Here is a 9,913-nt window from a genome sequence, read left to right as displayed (position 1 = left end):
TGATGGTGTTAAGGGAGGATCCATCAATAGACTCTTGTCACCAGTCATGTGATTTGTACATCCACTATCTAGAACCCACTCGTTGGCTTTGGGCTGATCATCCTGTAGATGAATTAGTGCAACTTACGATCTCATATACTTCATCAGTGAAGAATATGATATCAAGTTCATCAGATGAATTTTGCCAAACAGTAAAACAGATATTTCAGTATGAGGACGTGTGAAATGAAAGTTCATTTCATCATGATTCGCCTGCGTCCTTTCAGGCATTTTTGTCAGGCCTCCAGCAAATTCTTCAGACGTTTAAAGTGCGTCTGGAGACCTGACCCTGCATAAAGGATTAGTTCTTTTTCTTCACCACCCACATCTGAAGGGGTGGCAAAGAGTTCATCACTCCACGAGCACCGTATGAGAAAGGTGGCATAGAGGCCAATCCATTTTGTTTCACATAAGAGGGGTTAGGGTAAGCATATGAATAAGCAGAGAAATTCTTCGAGGACTTATGAACATAATGATTTGAAGAATAATGTACATATTCATAGCCCTTAGCTCTACCCTGCGAAACAGAGGGGTTAGCACGATGATGATCATATGAGGACTTTGACCCATTTGAGGAACTTGATCCATGTGAAGAATTAGGACCATATGAAGAACTTGATCTGGGGTTCCTGTTCTTCACAGGTGGTGTCATGAGAACATTCACCTGAAGACTTTCAACATAACTTTTGGGAACCCAGATTTTCTTCATAGGGGAACCGTTCCTGCAGTTAGTCCCAACATATCTAGCAAATACTTCACCATTCTGATTTTTGAACAGTTTATAGTTGGAGTCAAATGACTCATCAGAAGAATGATAAGATTCACATGTAAAGCCAGATAAGTTAGATGGATTAACTGGAGGTCCCTTTGCAGCAACCCAATGAGGTTTTGGGGTACTGCTCAGGTTTCCAATATGTTCCATCAGCATTGAGTTTCCTCTCAAAGGTAATACCCTCTTTCCTAGGGTTTCTGTTGAGGATCTGCTTTTTGAGCACATCACAAAGAATCTGATGCCCTTTGAGGCTTTTGTACATGCCTGTCGTGTACAATTCCTTCAGCCCTGCATCGTTAGTGATACTAGCAATGTCCTCAGATGAGGAATTAGTGATAGCCGAGGCAAGTGAAGAATTTGTAACAGTTGAAGCTTTTGAACATTCAGGTGAAGAATTTGCAGATTCACGTTCAATGCACTTTAAGCATGGAGGAACAAATTCTTCTTGAGTAGCGCTGATTTGTTGAGCAAGTAATGAATCGCGATCCTTCTGAAGATCTTCATAACTCACTCTTAGCTTCTCAAGATCTTGCTTTCTTTGAAGAAATTCATAAGAAAGCTTCTCGTGATCAGATAAGAGAGTGTTATGATGACTTTGAAGGTTGTCAAACTTAGACTGAAGTCTTTGAAGATTTTCAGTTAAGTCTTTAGTGTGGTCCATTTCATCACCCAACATATCATCACTTTTGTCTAGCATGTTTTGAAGTTTTTCAATAGCCTTTTGTTGTCTCAGAGCAATCTTAGCAAGTTTAGAGTAACTGTGCTTAAGATTGTCATCAGATTCATCCTCACTAGATTCAGAGGAGGGGTATTTTGTTACCTTGGCACCTTTTGCCATGAAGCAATAGGTGGGAGCGTAGTCATCATTGTCTTCGTCAGCCTTGTTGGTGCGGTCAATTTCTTTAGAGTTGAAGATAGACTTGCTGACGAAAGCAGTAGTGAGAGCCAGACTCGCCACACCAGACTCGGACTCCTCAGAAGCCTCCTCTTCCTCATGTTCCTCAGATTCAGCTTCAGAGTCCATTTCTTTTCCAATGAATGCCCGAGCCTTCTTGGAGCTGCTCTTCTTGTGAGATGAAGACTTCAAGGATTTTGATGATGAAGATTTTGAAGATTTCTTCTTCTTCTTAGCATCATCAGAACTGTAATCCTTGTATTTCTTCTTCTTTAATTCCTTTTCCCATTGAGGGCAATCCTAAATATAGTGACCAGGTTTCTTGCATTTGTGGCAAAGTCTTCTCTTATAGTCACTTGATGAGGAATCACTGCTTCTTGAGGATTTTCCAAAGCAACCACGTCTTGAGAACTTCTGGAACTTCTTTACAAGCAGTGCTAGCTCCTGGCTCAATTCTTCAGGATCACCGTGGCTACTACCAGAGTCTTCACATTCAGATTCAGACACAGCCTTGGCCTTCAGGGCACGTGTTTTGCCATAACTTGAACCATAGAGATCTCTCTTTTCAGCAAGCTGGAACTCATGAGTATTTAGCCTCTCGAGGATATCAGCTGGATCTAGTGACTTGTAATCAGCTCGCTCTTGAATCATCAATGCCAGAGTATCAAATAAGGAATCTAGCGATCTCAACAATTTCTTCACCACCTCATGATCGGTGATGTCAGTGGCGCCAAGTGCTTGAAGCTCATTTGAGATGTTAGTGAGGCGATCGAAGGTTTGCTGAACATTTTCATTGTCGAGTCTTTTGAAGCGGTTGAAGAGATTGTGAAGAACGTCAACACGAGAGTCACGTTGAGTTGAGACTCCTTCGTTTACTTTGGAGAGCCTATCCCAGATAAGCTTAGCAGTTTCCAAAGCACTCACTCTACCATACTGTCCTTTACTCAGATGGCCACATATGATATTCTTCGCTTGAGAATCGAGTTGCTTGAATCTCTTCACATCAGCAGCATCCAGAGAAGGTGTGACTGAGGGAACACCATTTTCCACAACGTACCAGAGATCGTTGTCAATTTCTTCAAGATGCATTCGCATCTTATTCTTCCAATAGGGGTAGTCCGTGCCATCGAAGGTAGGACACCCAACGGAGACCTTCATCATACCTGCGGTCGGCATAACTAGAACTCCAGGTGGTTAAACCAAAATCACACAGAACAAGGGAGTACCTTGCTCTAATACCAATTGAAAGTGCGTTATATCGACTAGAGGGGGGGTGAATAGGCAATTTTTATAAATTCTTCACCGAGGAATTTTCTAGTGAGGAAATTCCTTAGCGAAGAACTATTAGCAACGGAATAAGTACTCAGAAGTAAACACAACAGGATACAGACATAGTCATCATGATGAAATGAAGACAAGAACAGAGTATAGAAAGCGTAAACACGGGATAACACAAGATGAAGACAAACAGACTGAAGAAATTGAACTGAGGAAATCAAGAAAGTCTTCAGTCAAAGTCTTCAAACACAGATATGAACAATCACTCAACACAGTAATGAGGAAATGAAGGAGTTGAGGAAATAGAACCAGTAAGGTTGGTGAAGACAATGATTTGGTAGACCAGTTCCAACTGCTGTCTCAGTTGTATGTTTGGTTGGAGCGGCTGAGTATTTAAACTCGAGGACACGCAGTCCCGGACACCCAGTCGCTGAGCACGCAGCTCAGGACACCAAGTCCTCACCGTATTCTCCTTGAACTAAGGTCACACAAACCTCGTCCAATCACTTGTGGTAAGTCTTCAGGTGACTTCCAAACCTTCACATACTTGGTCGCTCGGCGATCCACAATTCCTCTTGGATGCTCTAGACCATGACGCCTAACCGTCTAGAAGAAGCACAGTCTTCAAAGGTAACAAGCGTCGGATCCACGCAGGATCAATCTCTTCAGTGATGCTCAATCACTTTGGGGTTTGTAGGTGTTTGGGTTTGGGTTTTTCCTCACTCGATGATTTTCGCTCAAAGTCCTCGGAGGATGGGTTGCTCTCAAATGACAAGTGTCAGTTTCTCTCGGAGCAGCCAACCAACTAGTGGTTGTAGGGGGCGACTATTTATATCCTAGGGAGCAGCCCGACATGATAAGACATAAATGCCCTTGTCTGATATGACCGTTAGGTGGATAAGATATTTTGGGACAGCTGGCGCGTAGCACAGCAACGGTCGGAAATTTGACTATCAAATTCCTCAAGGCTATCATGATCCTCACTGTTTAGGCAATCTGCACTGGCGAATTCCTAACTCTTCAGTCGGAACAAATTCCTCAGCGACCAGAAGAACTTCGTCTCTGTCACTGAAGAAATTGACTAAACTGTATGAGATTTCCAAAGGCTTCACTCGAAGGGTTTGGTAGGTGTAGGATTTTGAGTTGAGCATCACTTGGAATTTTTTCCTTAGTATTTCCTCGACCCCCTTTAACAGTACGGTGTTTCCTATGACTCAAGAAAGAGAAAAACAAAACTATGAAAACGAAAGTCTTCAAGCTTCATATTCCTTGCATGAATATGAAGTCTTCACGGTAACACCAATTTCTTCACTTTCAAAGTCTTCATGAAAGTCTTCAGAAATACAAAAATCTTCAATCGAAGATATTCATTTTTAGGGGTCGACATTCCCTTTAAATATCAAACTCCTCACAGACTTATAGACCTGTGTACACTCACAAACGCATTAGTCCCTTAACCTATAAGTCTTCAATACACCAAAATCACTAAAGGGCACTAGATGCACTTACACATGCCTAGATAATCTCATAATTATTCGCTTTTCTATCATTTGCTCGACAGTAATTTGTTCACCCACCGTAATACTTATGCTATCTTGAGAGAAGCCTCTAGTGAAACCTATGGCCCCCGGGTCTATCTTTTATCATTTAAGTTTCCAATCTACTTTTATTTGCATCTTTATTTTCTGCATCTATATTATAAAATACCGAAAATATATTTATCTTATCATATTATCTCTATCAGATCTCACTTTCGCAAGTGGCCGTGAAGGGATTGACAACCCCTTTATCGCATTGGTTGCGAGTTCTTTGTTTGTTTGTGTAGGTTCGTGGGACTTGTGAGGAGCCTCCTACTGGATTGATACCTTGGTTCTCAAAAACTGAGGGAAATACTTACGCTATTGTGCTGCATCACCCTTTCCTCTTCAAGGAAAACCAACGCAAGCTCCAGACGTAGCAAGAAGGATTTCTGGCGCCCTTGCCGGGCAGGTCTTCGATCAAGTCAAGACATACCAAGTACCCATCATAAACTCATCTCCCTCGCATTTACATTATTTGCCATTTGCCTCTCGTTTGCCTCTCCCCCACTTCACCCTTGCCGTTTTATTCGCCCTTCTTCTATTCGGCTTTTCATTTGCTTTGATGTCTTACTTGGCTCGTTTGCTTGTTTGGTTGGAATAGTTGCTTATTTATTGCTAAAAATAGAACCTAAGATCTATGAATCCTCATCCACTTGTTAATCTTTTTAAGAGATCCAATTATGATGAACCAATTGCTAGTAAGTTTTGTGCACTAGATTATCTTTATGAAGTTTTGCTTGAAATTCGTGAATCTGAAAATTGTGATGAAGAAATTTATGAAGAGACTCGCGATGGCTCCTTGAATAAAAAGAATGATTGCAATGATTTTACTATAAACTCTCTTGATATCAATTGTGCTAATAATATGCAAAACCCTAAGCTTGGGGATGCTAGTTTTGCTATGTCTACTACTTGTTGCAATGATCATGGTTGGGGTAATTCTTCTTATAATCTTGAAAATTTATTTAAGCCCCATGATAAATATGAGATTGATAATAGTTTTTGCAATAATATTGAAAGTGGGTTTGGAAGAGTGTCAACTTTAGATCCCACATATTTGGAGTATGTTCAATCTTATGAAGTTTTTGATAAAAGTGGGTTTGTTAATCCCACTATTTTGGAAGAGTGTCAACTTTGCATGCATGTGAATCGTGTTGAGAATATGTTATGTGATAGATATTTTGTTGAATTTTCTTATGATCCCACATGTAATTATTATGAGAGAGGAAAATATGGTTGTAGAAAATTTCATGTTACTAAATTACCTCTTATCATGTTGGGATTGCTATCGTCTCTTTTTTCTTCCTTGCATATGCTAGTGTTTGCTTGCCTTGAAAATTTGTTTGCTTATAATATGCCTATTCATAGGAAGTATGTTAGACTTAATTATATGTGTTTGACATGTGTTTCATAATGCTCTCTTTATGCTTCAGTTCTTGTCTATCATGTGAGCATCATTGAAATCTCAATGCCTAGCTAAAAAGTCTTTAAAGAAAAGCGCTTGTTGGGAGACAACCCAATATTTTTCATTGCTGTTATTAAATAAATTTTGCATCTAATTTATGTTTAGATGTGTTTTCATGTTTTATTTAGTGTTTGTGCCAAGTAGAACCTATAGGATAACCTATGCTATGAGTTGATTTGATTCTGCTGAAAAACAGAAACTTTGCGCTCACGAGAAACAATTCAATAAATCACAGAAACGAGCTTTTGCATTGATTCTTTTTGATGCTGTTCAACAAACAAATTTTTAGGACGTCATATTTTGTTAGGATTTTTAAAGTTCCATAACTTTGCGTTAGTTACAGATTGCTACAGACTGTTCTGTTTTTGACAGATTCTGTTTTTCGTGTGTTGTTTGCTTATTTTGATGCATCTATGGCTAGTATGTAAGGGTATGAACCATAGAGAACTTGGAATACAGTAGGTTTAACACCAATATAAATAAAGAATAAGTTCATTACAGTACCTTATGTGGTGGTTTTGTTTTCTTTCACTAACGGAGCTTATGAGATTTCCTGTTGAGTTTTGTGTTGTGAAGTTTTCAAGATTTGGGTAAAGATTTGATGGACTATGGAATAAAGGGTGGCAAAATCCTAAGCTTGGGGATGCCCAAGGCACCCCAAGATATTCAAGAATAGCCAAAAGCCTAAGCTTGGGGATGCCCCCGGAAAGCATCCCCTCTTTCGTCTTCGTTCAATGGTAACTTTACTTGGAGCTATATTTTTATTCGCCACATGATATGTGCTTTGCTTGGAGCGTCGTGTATTATATTAGTCTTTGCTTTTTAGTTTACCACAATCATCATTGACGTAACACACCTTTTGGGATAAGCCTACTTGATTAAAATTTATTAGAATACTCTATGTGCTTCACTTATATCTTTTGAGCTAGATAATTTTTGCTCTAGTGCTTCACTTAGATCTTTTAGAGCACGGCATTGGATTAATTTTGAAGAAATTGTTGATCCCTCATGCTTCAATTATATTATTTTGAGAGTCTTTTAGAACAGCATGATATTTTGTACGGTAATGAATTGGTCCTAGAATGATGAGCATCCAAGTTGGGTATAATAAAAACTATCATAGGAAGTGAATTGGATGCTATGATCAACTTGATACTTGATAATTGTTTTGAGATAGGGAGGTAGCGATATTAAAGTCATGCTAGTTGGGTGATTATGAATTTAAAGAATGCTTGTGTTGAAGTTTGCAAGTCCGCTAGCATGCACGTATGGTTAAAGTTGTGTAAAAAATTTGAAGCATGAAGCGTACCTGGCTTGTGCATCCTTATGAGTGGCGGTCGAGGACGAGCGATGGTATTTTCCTACCAATCTATCCCCCTAGGAGCATGCACGTAGTTCTTGGTTTTTGATGACTTCTAAATTTTTGCAATAAGTATATGAGTTCTTTTGACTAATGTTGAGTCCATGGATTATACGCACTTTTACCTTTCCATCATTGCAAGCCTCTTCGGTACTGTGCATTGCCCTTTCTCACCTTGAGAGTTTGTGCAAACTTTGCCGGTGCATCCAAACCCCGTGATATGATACCCTCTATCACACATAAACCTCCTTATATCTTCCTCAAAACAGCCACCATACCTACCTATTTATGGCATTTCCATAGCCATTCCGAGATATATGGCCATGCAACTTTCCACCGTTCCCTTCATCATCATCATGACATACATTACTTTTTTCATATTGCCATTGCATGATCATGTAGTTGATATCGTATTTGTGGCAAAGCCACCATGCATAATTTGTATACATGTCACTCTTGATTCATTGCACCATCCCGGTACACCGCCCGAGGCATTCATATAGAGTCATATGTTGTTCTAGTTTCGAGTTGTAATTCATGTGTTGTAATCAATAAAAGTGTGATGATCATCATTATTAGAGCATTTCCCAAAAAGGAAAGGCCAAAAGAAAAAAAAAGCCAAAGAAAAAAAGCAAAAAAAGAAAAAAAAGAAAAAAGAAAAAAAAGAAAAGAAATAAAGGGGCAATGCTACTATCTCTTTTTCCACACTTGTGCTTCAAAGTAGCACGTTGTTCTTCATGTAGTGAGTCTCATATATTGTGCTTCAAAGTAGCACCATGTTTTCATGTAGAGAGTCTCATAGGTTGTCACTTTCATATACTAGTGGGAATTTCTCATTATAGAACTTGGCTTGTATATTCCTACGATGGGCTTCCTCAAATGCCCTAGGTTTTCATGAGCAAGCAAGTTGGATGCACACCCACTAGTTTTCTTTTGTTGAGCTTTCATTCATTTATAGCTCTAGTGCATCCGTTGCATGGCAATCCCTACTCCTCATGTTGACATCAATTGATGGGAATTCCCATAGCCCGTTGATTATCCTCGTCAATGTGAGACTTTCTCCTTTTTTGTCTTCTCCACACAATCTCCAATAATTATTCTATTCCACCCATAGTGCTATGTCCATGGCTCACGCTCATGTATTGCGTGAAGGTTGAAAAAGTTTGAGATTATTTAAGTACGAAAAAATTGCTTGGCTTGTCATCGGGGGTATAGAAGTTGGGAACATCTTTGTGTGACGAAAATGAAGCATAGCCTAACTATATGATTTTGTAGGGATGAACTTTCTTTAGCCATGTTATTTTGAGAAGACATGATTGCTTTTATTAGTATGCTTGAAGTATTGCTATTTCTTTTGTCAATATGAACTTTTATTCTGAATCACTTGGATCTGAACATTCATGCCACAATAAAGAGAAATTTCATTGAGAATTATGCTAGGTAGCATTCCACATCAAAAATTCGGTTTTTATCATTTACCTACTCGAGGACGAGCAGGAATTAAGCTTGGGGATGCTTGATACGTCTCCAACATATCTACAATTTTTGATTGTTTCATGCTATTATATTACCTGTTTTGGATGTCTATGGGCTTTATTTTACAAATTTATACCATTTTTGGGACTAACCTACTAACCGGAGGCCCAGCCCGTATTGCTGTTTTTTTGCCTATTTCAGTATTTCGAAGAAAAGGAATATCAAACGGAGTCCAAACGGAATGAAACCTTCGGGAGCATGATTTTTGGAACGAACGTGATCCGGAGGACTTGGAGTGCAAGTCAAGAAGCAGACGAGGCAGCCACGAGGGTGGGGGGCGTGCCCACCCCTACAGGGCGCGCCCCCCTATCTCGTGGGCCCCTCGGGCGGCCACCGATGTACTTCTTCCTCATATATAAGCCTACATACCCCGAAAACATCCAGGGATCCACCGAAGAAATATTTCCACCATCGTAACCTTCTGTATCTGCGAGATCCCATCTTGGAGCCGTCGCCGGCATTCTGCCAGAGGGGGAATCCACCATGGAGGGTTTCTACATCAACACCATAGCCCCTCCGATGAGTTGTGAGTAGTTTACCACAGACCTTCGGGTCCATAGTTATTAGCTAGATGGCTTCTTCTCTATTTTTGGATCTCAATACAATGTTCTCTCCATCTCTTGTGGAGATCTATTCGATGTAATCTCTTTTTGCGGTGTGTTTGTCGAATTCCGATGAATTGTGGGTTTATGATCAAGTTTATCTATGAATAATATTTGAATCTTCTCTGAATTCTTTTATGTATGATTGAGTTATCTTTGCAAGTCTCTTCGAATTATCGGTTTGGTTTGGCCTACTAGACTGATCTTTCTTGCCATGGGAGAAGTGCTTAGCTTTGGGTTCAATCTTGCAGTGTTCTTACCCAGTGACAGAAAGGGTTGCAAGGCATGTATTGTATTGTTGCCATCGAGGATAAAAAGATGGGGTTTATATCATATTGCTTGAGTTTATCCCTGTACATCATGTCATCTTTCTTAATGCGTTACTC

This window comes from Triticum dicoccoides, chromosome 1B (genome assembly GCF_002162155.2).
Source record: "Triticum dicoccoides isolate Atlit2015 ecotype Zavitan chromosome 1B, WEW_v2.0, whole genome shotgun sequence".
Lineage (NCBI taxonomy): Eukaryota > Viridiplantae > Streptophyta > Magnoliopsida > Poales > Poaceae > Triticum > Triticum dicoccoides.
The sequence above is the reverse complement of the archived record's forward strand: the minus strand, read 5'-3'. Positions refer to the sequence as shown.